Source organism: Urocitellus parryii, chromosome 7, assembly GCF_045843805.1.
Source record: "Urocitellus parryii isolate mUroPar1 chromosome 7, mUroPar1.hap1, whole genome shotgun sequence".
NCBI lineage: Eukaryota > Metazoa > Chordata > Mammalia > Rodentia > Sciuridae > Urocitellus > Urocitellus parryii.
The window spans coordinates 183,704,351-183,714,879 of record NC_135537.1 but is presented as its reverse complement, the minus strand read 5'-3'; the positions used below and the strand labels follow the sequence as shown (position 1 = coordinate 183,714,879).

The 10,529-nt window shown below is 42.5% G+C and overlaps 1 non-coding gene across 1 annotated transcript; it reads left to right on the top strand.

The window, feature by feature from the left end:
- Positions 1 to 436: 436 nt before the first annotated feature.
- Positions 437 to 508, top strand: Trnag-acc (transfer RNA glycine (anticodon ACC)). The gene has a single exon. It is a non-coding gene; the product is annotated as a tRNA-Gly (tRNA).
- The last annotated feature ends 10,021 nt before the right edge of the window (positions 509 to 10,529 follow it).

The following is a 10,529-nucleotide window of genomic DNA, read 5'->3' as shown; positions in this document are numbered from 1 at the left end:
GCCCACAGACTTCCTGGCAGTTTCCATGTGGGTGAAACTGAGGTGTCCTCCCTGGGTTGTTGGCAAAGGCCAGTTCCTCCTCCAGGTGTCAGCATGCCCTGCTGCTCACCATGAGAACACAGCTCCTGAGAAGGGCTTTCCAGGCCCCTAGGGGTTCCTGGTCCCCAAGAATCTTCCCGTGATGCCTATTAACTGCACATGGAAAGAAGCCAGGCATGTGGTAATCACAGCAACACAGAGGCTGAGGCAGGAGGATGGCAAGTTTAAGGCCAGCCTGGGCAGTACAGTGGGACTCTGTCTCAAGGTAAAATGAAAAGGGCTGGGGTTGTAGCTCAGTGGTGGAGCGCTGTGAGGCACTGGGTTTGATTCTTAGCACCACATATAAATAAAAATAAAGTCCTATCAACAACTAAAAAAATACATATAAGAACAGGGCTGGGGTGTAGCTCAGTGGTAGAGTGCGTGGCTACCATTCACTGGGCCCTGGGTTCAATCCCCAGCACCCAAAAAGAAATGATTCCAGAGATCAGTGCATTGGTCCCAAGGGGCGCTGTGGGGAAACACAGTGCTGGGGACCAGCCTCTAGGCAGCCCTGCTTTATCCTGGTGGTGGTTTGGAGCACCCGCCTGGTCCTTCTGGTCCTGGCACCCCTGGCATGTGCCACCACCCACAGAGTGGGAGCCTGCTCCGATCCTCGTACCCATCAATTAGGGACATGATTGAGAGGCTCAGTCCTGTGAGCTGCTTATGGAATATTGGCGAGTTACTAACGACTAAAACACTCAGGGGTCACTCCAGGGGAACTGGGCTAATTGGGCTGCACAAAATAATCACACAAGAGACAGAAATACTTTTTTCTTTGTGGGTGCTGTGACGGCTCCTCTGACCTTAAGGGTCCGCAGAGAGAGAGAGAGAGAGAGAGAGAGAGAGAGAGAAAGAGAGAGAACACGTGCTGACCCCTTATATTGAGGAGAAGCCATTCAAATGAGGCAGGGGGTCAGGTTTGGGGGGTTGAGTCTAGCTTCCTGATGTCTGCTGTCAGCAGGTTGACTGACAGCTAGGAAGGCCACACCCAAGGGCAGAGTAAGAGAAGGGGTCACATACAAGGTGCTTCCATGGAACATTCTATCCCAAACAGGGCAAGGGGTAACATTACAAAGGAACAGGTGAGCACAGCTCCACCCATGGGGATGTAGGAAGGCACAGCCCTGCACGAAGACACAGTCGCTGGAGCCCTAGAAGACGGGGCTACCCAGCTGCATGACCGCCAGATGCCACACCGCTCAGCAGGAGAGTCAGACCCAGTCACATGCTAGTCAGCCTCCCACATATTCCCCCTTTCTTAATATAAAAAAAAAGCAACTGGGAATTCTATCTTTCAGTCACTGGATTTTTGGTCCAAGGTCATCACGATCTTTTGAAACATAAAAGGAATTAGTAGAAAACATATCATTTTAATAACACAATCAACTTGGAAGATCCAGGTTATTATTATTACTTTGCCAAACACTCATCAGAAGATTTTCAATCTTTTCCCAATTTTATTGGGAGGCATTGCATTTGGCCATAGTAACATAGACATTTTCATTGGCGTGGCCTTTAGGCCTTTTCATAAACCATAGAGCAAAGGGCTCATTCACATTATTCATTACATTGTCTTCTAGAGCATTATAACTTAGTTTTCATCCTTATCTGACCATGAAGGATCTTGGAAGTAATTTAAGGAAAACATCAAGAAAATCCACGCGTTGTAAGTTTTAAGATATAGCAACAAAGGCTGCAATTGAAAAAACAAGGACTAATATTTAAAGTAGTCTCTTCAAGGATCGTGAGACCAGCAGCTTGCCTAGGTCTGGTTAATTGACATGCACCTGTTTTAAAGCCTGAACATAGCTCTTGGGCTGGGGATATGGCTCAAGTGGTAGCGCTCTCGCCTGGCATTTGAGCAGCCCGGGTTCGATCCTCAGCACCACATACAAAGATGTTGTGTCCGCCAATAACTAAAAAATAAATATTGAAATTCTCTCTCTCTCTCTCTCTCTCTCTTAAAAAAATCTTTAAAAAAAATTATAGCTCTCAAATATTAGCTGGCAATATCTAGTGATACAATAAGTTATATTCTCATAGGCTACAGGATATTTATCATCTTTTTACTTAATTCTCACATTTAAGGAGTTAATTAGGTCTGTCAGTAATGTAAATACTCTTGGAAAAATCTATTTTAATAGTCTTTCCAACAATTGTCCATATAGGTAAATGTAGTCTCAATCGATAAAGACCAGCATAATTGGCTGGTTGAGGTTTTTCATATGCTGTCTTTTTCTCAAAAGATACTTTCAGACAGCCTGTTTACCATAGGCTCAACATATATCTGACCATTACAGTCGGGACAATTAATCTAGTTTCATGGATGGACTTTCCAGTTCACACTGCAATGTACATTAAAGGTGGACCTGGAAAATGGGTCCGTACACGTCTTTTCATAATTTTTACTTACCTGACAAGCTCATGAAGCTGCATGACTATAAAGTATATAGCTGGAAATTTACCTTTCTGAGTCAGGTTTCTCAGTCATTATCATGATGACTGGTTTAAATTCTCCTTTGAAATCTGATTTAATTTACTGAATCATGTTCAGAAACATTAAGACTCTCAATATTACAATTTAAGAAAAAAATTTAAAATATTTTGTAAGATCTAGTGTGTCTCTCTGGGGTCCTGTATTCCCCTTTTATTTATTTAATAAAATTGAGTAAAGGTTTGGCATAAGCCATAGTATCATCAGTTTAAGTTATAGATAATAGTACAAGTATTTAAATGATAAGAATAGATTTACCTTTTATTGATTATTGTAATTTCTAATATAGACTAGTTGATCCATCCTAACAATTTAGAAAGGACTTTTAATATCTTTTTGAGAGAAGGTCTCAAAATATCTCTATATTTTAGAATATTACTTATTAATTAGGTGTTTTTCAATTGTCTTTAAAAAATATAATTAAGGTTATTTCTCAGTGGAAATATTCTTTATGGATAATAGGTCCAGTCAGCCCTTATATAATATTAGTTGAATTTTAAAAGTTTGTAACCTTTATTGTTCAAAATTAACATATGACTTTAATTTGGAGAACCTCAGCCTAATAAAATGTTCTCCCAAATTTCATAATCATCCAACAAACAACATATGTAAGAATTAACTGTGTCTTTGAATCAATCAAATTTAGTCTCCAAGGACAATTGTCAAAATTGGGATCTAAGTCAATAGTTCAATATATGTAGTGTTTAATTGAGGATGTAAATTTATTCACCAAATTTAATCTTTGACTTAAGCAGTAGGAATTATTAGGCAATAAAGACCTTCCTTAAAGGAAATAAACTTAACATTTTAATAGGTTTTTATCATGTCAAAATATGGACAAAATTTTAGCTCACATCAGTTAGTAAAATTAGGAAAATAGCCTGAAATATCCGTGAATTAATCATTTAAAATTTTTATGGTCAGTCCAATACATATAAATCTCTTTTTAAAATTGTTTTAACCTTTTTTTAATTTTTAATATTTATTTTTCAGTTTTCGGCGGACACAACATCTTTGTATGTGGTGCTGAGGATCGAATCCGGGCCGCACGCATGCCAGGCGAGCGCACTACCGCTTGAGCCACATCCCCAGCCCTGTTTTAACTTTTTATATCATATGTTTAGATAATGATATAAAGATCTTTTTATTTAGGAAAATAGTTTTATCATTAAAATCTAGAATATAAAGACCTTGTTTTACCCAATATTTCTTCTTAGGACCTCCAATGTGTGCTTCCTCTCTGTTGAAGCATCTTTTTCTTCTAGAATTTCTTCTAGAATTTTTCCTGGTTATACTTTGGAACAATTTTTAAAAACCTTTGAGTCTAAGCAAATTATTGTACTTTGATAAGAAGAAATATCAATGAAAATATAGTTAAAGTTCTTGGATATTTTTGTAGATAGAATTATATTTGTTTATCATCTTATAAAGATTTGTTCAATAACTGAGAATTATAAATTACTTGAAAGTTGTATTTTCTCTTAAAAGCAAATTTATAGCAAAATACATTTATCTCAAATATCTGTAACTAAAAGGCAGAACATTAGATAAATGTATGTATAAAACGTATAAATTATGGGTTTTCTGTTGAAGAAAAACAATTAAGACAAATATATCTTAACTAAACAATTAGACATTGTAATGCCAGATTCATGCGACCCCAGTCGACCTCCAGGAGCCTAATCCAATGCAATCACACAAGAATCTATTGCAAGCTGAAGCCTGGACTCTACAGTTCCCAACACAGCGGTCACAGGGAACGATTCCCGGTCCTTTGTCCAGTGAGATTTTATAGGTTTTGGGGGATACTCTACGTGTCACAACATCACACAGCAAATCATTCCACACTGCGGGAAAGTCAAACAACTCTTAACATTGATTAGCACATTCAACGGTGGGAACAAGTTGGGTAGGTGATTGGTTAGTACAATCGTTCGTTTGAACTGATTGGTTTAAGCCACGAGGGCTGTACTTGCTAAACTACGTGGTTTCCCAACATGTTATCAACCACCATAAACTACTGGGGGGGGGGTCATCTGGCATCCCAGGTATTTTCCCTGTCTCATTCTGATTGGTGGTTGCTAGGGGGTTGTTATGGGTCCTCATCTAGCCTGAGTCTGGGACACCGGGCACCACAGATCTCTCCTGTTATTTGCAGACAAACAAATCAGCAGGGTGAGTATGTGCTTAGGAGTGCTCTGTGGGTTTTTCCCAGGACAAGGGTCATGCCTGTTGGGAAAAGTATAAACGGCAGCCGTACCCCAGAGGAAAAAAAAAACAATATGGTGCCTAAGGACCTCTCCTTCCTACCTTCCTCTTTTCTGCAGTGGCGCGAAAAGTTCCCTCCTGTGTGAACTCTCCCGCGGGCGCCAATTTCAAATCTCACTGGCGGGGAACCTTAGCCCCAATAAGAACTAATTCCTGGGCTCCGGAGCTGATATATGAAAGAACTTGCCAATAAACGGGGGGCCTGCCATTTATCTAAGCCCAACCACCTCCCCCTTAGTTCTATATAAGCACACAGCCTTTTGCAATAAAATTGGAATTCTCCCGGCGAAGTGTCTTTGCGTGGGGAATTCTTTCAGTGCCCCCTTCCTTAGGACAGGCCTTGAGGTAGAAGCTGGTTTCTCAAAAATGGAGTCACATCAGTTTCTCAACATGTTAATTATTTTATGGATTAACAACTACAGGTTATCTAAATACCTAGAAAAATATATATTAAGAATAAAGGGGGCTGGGGATGTGGCTCAAGCGGTAGCGCGCTCGCCTGGCATGTGAGCGGCCCAGGTTCGATCCTCAGCACCACATACAAAGATGTTGTGTCTGCCGAGAACTAAAAAATAAAACATTAAAAAATTCTCTCTCTCACTGTCTTTATTTATTTATTTATTAAGAGAGAGAGAGAGAGAGAGAGAGAGAGAATTTTAATATTTATTTTTTAGTTCTCGGCGGACACAACATCTTTGTTGGTATGTGGTGCTGAGGATCGAACCCGGGCCGCACGCATGCCAGGCAAGCGCGCTACCACTTGAGCCACATCCCCAGCCCTCTCTCACTGTCTTTAAAAAAAAAAAAAAGAATAAAGGCATAACTTATAATTATATTAACTTTATGTAACCATGTGGTTCTTAGATATTTGGATCCATTTCAATTTATTTTTAATTAGGAATGCACTCTTATGTGTGATGTCATGTGATGTAACTGAAATAAGATCCTTGTGTATGCATTTTTATTTTTTTGTAATTATATAGCCAGGAGTGAGAATAAGGATTGTCTTTTTGTTGTTGTTGTTGATCATCACAGGAACAAAAGCCTGCAATGGTCCTGTGGTGAGCAAAAGTATCCTTATAACCTCCAAAATTAAAAGCAAAATATAAAGAAGCATGTTTAGTATCTCTCATCAATAGAACATTATTTAGTAACACAACTATAGAGAAAAGTCAGGTTATTTAACTCAAAACTAATTTAAATTTAGGGCTGCAACATAGAAACCTGTGGAATTAAGATTTTGGCTGAAAAAAGATATCTTTTGTTAGCATTTACAGGTGAGCATTCTTAATAGGAAGTACAAGTTAGCGGCTGGAAGGCGGGTCTAGAAGTCCTGTCTGAGTGAAGCCCGGGAAAATGCAGGAGGCAGGACCAGAAGCCCGCTTCTCGGAGAAGGCATCCGGTTACCATGGTGAAGGAAACAGCCTAGAGCCTATTGCCCATTGTCCAGGGCAAAAGTCCCCTGAGTTTTCCTGGCTGTGGTATTTTGTTTGATTTTGTCTGCTATCCTATGGTGGGTAGCAGCTTGCTTTGTCTCTGTGACCTATGGTTGCAGCTCGTGTCCTCCCATATTCTGTGCTTTTCCTTGTAGCATGTGGGTGCTTTAAAAGTTGAATTTTAGCGGCAGACACCAGTGTGACTATCAGATCTTAAGGCAGTCTGCATTTGGCATTAGGTCAAGTCACTTAAGGGTTAAAAGCACTGCGGACCACAGGTCTAGTTACAGACCCCTTAGCCAGCAGCAGCTAAATCTTCTGTCCCCATGGCTGAGTTACAGACATCCTGATCTGTAGGACGAGAATGTAGCAGAGAGGTTTAGTACGAACTCTCTAAGTATTCACAGAAACAATAGAAATTTAAAATTTACTTCACTCCAGGTAAAAAAATCCTTGTAGTAAGTCTCATTACAACATTTTCCCCCTTTTTCTCACTCTCCTAGTGCAGACTTCTAGAACATAAACCCAAAAAATCTTTTATAAAGATTCACAAAAACAATCTAAAAAAGTCCACAAAAGGGCTGGGGATGTGGCTCAAGCGGTAACGTGCTCTCCTGGCATGCACAGGGCGCTGGGTTGGGTCCTCAGCACCACATAAGATAAAATAAAGGTGTTGTGTCCACCAAAAACTGAAAAACAAATATTAAAAAATTCTCTCTCTCTCTCTCTCTCTCTAAAAATTAAAATAAAATAAAATAAAGATATTGTGTCCACCTAAAACTAAAAAAAAAAAAAATATTAAAAAAAAAGTTCAAAAAAGCGCTCTCTCCATGGTAGAGGACTCAACTAAACAACATAGTCCATTAATCACCTTAATAATTTTTACACTTATTTAGAGTCTCTAGAATTATAAAAATTATTATTTTCTTTCTAAAGACAAATTATTCCCCAATATTAAAAAGTTTAACGTCACAGATTTTCCTTCTGTCTAACTCACTTACTTTCTACAATTCAGCCCACAATACTCTGCAATCCTAAGCATGTTTAACTTCTGGAGAGAAATACCAAACTCACTAATTTTTTTAAAAAATATTTTAGTTCTCGGTGAACACAACATCTTTATTTCATTTTTATGTGGTGCTGAGGATCAATCCCAGCGCCCCGTGCATGCCAGGCGAGCGTGCAACTGCTTGAGCCACATCCTCAGCCCCCCAATTTTTAATATTTATCTTGGAGTCCCTGTACGGGCCACCATTTGATGTGTTCCCGGTGACTTAAACACTCAGACCTTTTGCCCACCCAGGGATGCCAATTGCCAGGTTGCTTGAGACTAAAACACTCAGGGGTCACTCCAGGGGAACTGGGCTAATTGGGCTGCGCAAAATAACCACACAAGAGACAGAAATATCTTTTTCTTAGCAGAGGAATCAGACCCGGTTGTGGGAAGCCATTCTGACACGTGACTGGGTGGCTCCCGTTAAGGGTCTGAGGCGTTCTGGCTGTGTCGGAATTTTCCCAGCCCTTTCCTAATGAGAGAACCCATCCGTGTGGGGGTGTGCCTGACCACTGACCCCGGGGGCCCAATCACTGACCCTGACCTTGGAGTGCGGTCCCCCCTCAACCTTCATTGGATGGAATTCTCCCCTGAATCTCTTGTTCCCCAATAAAAAGCTACTCCCAGGCGTGTTCAAACACTCTCTCTCCTGCTAGCCCTGAGTAATCCTTGCTGCCCTGCTGGGTGGTTAGAGGAGCGAACCAGAGAGGGGAGCCGTCTCGGACCTGGCAATAGAAATAAAGTAACTGAGTCTGTGTGTTTTATTTTGATCTCTTCTAACTAACTTTTATGCCAAGAACCTCATTAATGAAACCATTGCGCTGGTCGCATGGTGGACCCGGTCACGTGCTAGTCAGCCTCCCACAGTATATCCAGAGGTTGAAGGTCCTGCCCAATCTTCAGCCCATTTCTCCCCAGTGGAGACTCAGGTTCCTTGTTAATGAAAATTTAAAAACCAACATTAGATTTATTTAAATGTTTGAGAATCATGTTAAAACTCATCGCTGGGGCTGGGGCTGTGGCTCTGTGGTAAAGTGCTTGCCTCGAAAGTGTGAAGCATTGGGTTCGATCCTCAGCACCACATAAAAATAAATAAATAAATAAATAAATAAAGATATTGTATGTTCATCTACAACTAAATATTTTTTTTTAAATCATCACTATTTTTTTCTAGTTTGACTTTTTAAGTAACAATTAGAAAAGAGACTGAGCCCAGGACATGCCAACATCCAAATGGCCCTAGGAGACATGGAGTGATTTTGTTGGGGTCCTGGACTGCCTGTGTGATGGGAACCGACAACTGTTAGAACCTGGTGGTCAGGGAGCAGTGGTTCCCACTTAGCCGTCTCCACCCTCTTCTCCAGGGTCATGTTGGGGCATGGATGACTCTTGCTGTCTTCCACTCCCCTGGAGTCTAGAGACCAAGCTTGCTCTGGATGTGGACATTGCAAGTGCCCGACACGCTTTGATGGCTCACATGTGCTCAATGTGAGCCTATCATCCACAGACGTGCTCATGTATGTGCTGGTGTCTGTGTACATGCATGCTTGTGAGCTGCGTGTGCACATAGGCGTGTCTGAGCATACTTTAGCACTCACTCCATGTAGGCAGTGGCCTTGCTCCTCACGGGCAGTGATTATTGCAATGTCCCTGCATTCCATGTCCCGGGCAAGCGCACACTTGTGAGCACTGGTCCTCAAATCACCTTGACATTTGAGGACTTATAAAGGAGCATGTGCAATGTCCTTAGAGAGGACAATGTAACTGCCACCTTTAGCAGATGAGTCAGAAGTATGTACTTTGTGTTAAGATAAGCAGACGGCCATCTGGTTAGCTGTGTGTCTTGGACTGAAAGGGGCAGAGCAGCCATGGAGCTGGATCAGGCCTGTGTAGCTGAGTCACCTACAGCTGGGTTCTCTGTTAAGCCTGTGCCCTCTGCCCCAGGTATTGTCCTGGTCTACGACATTGGAAACTGCCGGTCTTTTTAAATTTTAATTTAATTTTTTTTGTAGTTGTATATAGACAGCATGCCTTCATTTTGTTTATCTTGATGTGGTGCTGAGGATCGAACCCAGTGCCTCACACGTGCAAGGCAAGCGCTCTACCACTGAGCTACAACCCCTGGTCTTTTGGAGGTGTCAACTGATGGATCCAGGAGATTGATGAGGTACCACATGGTTCCACATGGGCTTGGAGGATATTGGGCCAGGGATAGGCCAGGCCCACTAGGGCCTGTGGACCCACCTGAGCTGAGGGCAGAGGCATGCATAGCAGGAAGCAGGCACAGCTTCACAATAAGGCCCTGGACAGTGTTGCCACAGAGAATATCCAGCCCCTAGGAATCTGGGTCAGGTCCCAGGTCCTTCCTGCTGGGGTCAGGTAGGTGGGTGAGCAGTGGGCAGGCTGCTGCTGGCTGGCACTCTGACCAGCCCAACTGCCAGTGGGGACACTAGTGGCCAGTGCTGTGCCTCCTGTCTTGGCGTGCTGAGGCTGCCCTAACATAGGACCAGTACCTGGTGTCTTAAGGAAACATACAGGGCTAGGGTGCATTCAGACCCAGAGTGCTTGCCTAGCCTGCGTGAGGCCCTGGGTTCCACTGCTAGCACTGCAAGAGCAAAACAAAACACAAATAAAAGAAGAACCACAAGACCAAGATGCTTGTTTTCTCACAGTTCTGGAGGGCAGGAATCCAGGACTTCAGTGTAGGCAGGGCTGTGGAAAGCTCCTTCCTGCCCTTCCAGCTCCTGGTGACTGCAACCAGCGTGGGCATCCCTTGGCTTATGGCTACCTCATTCCAATCCCAGCCTCTGATTTAGGTGGCTTCTCCTCTGTGTCACAGTAGAGTAGGGCCCACCCTAGTCAGTGTGACCCCGTGTTTAGTAGTTACATCTGCAAAGATCCTATTTCCACAGAAGTCCCATTCTGAGGTTCTGGGTGGACATGAATCTGTGGTAGGAGCACTCAGCCCCCAGGTCACTTATGGTGTTACGGACAGCAAAACTCATCCAAGGGCCTTGCTTTCCCCACCCCTCCACCTCTGGCACACTCCTGGTGTCCCCAAGATCCTGGTGGGGAACCGTTTGCACCTGGCATTCAAGTGGCTCATGCCCACTAAGCAGGCTCAGGCCTAGACTGTGTGCCTGGGTGTGACCCTCTTTGAGGTCAATCCTCTGTGCAATTTCAACATCACAAA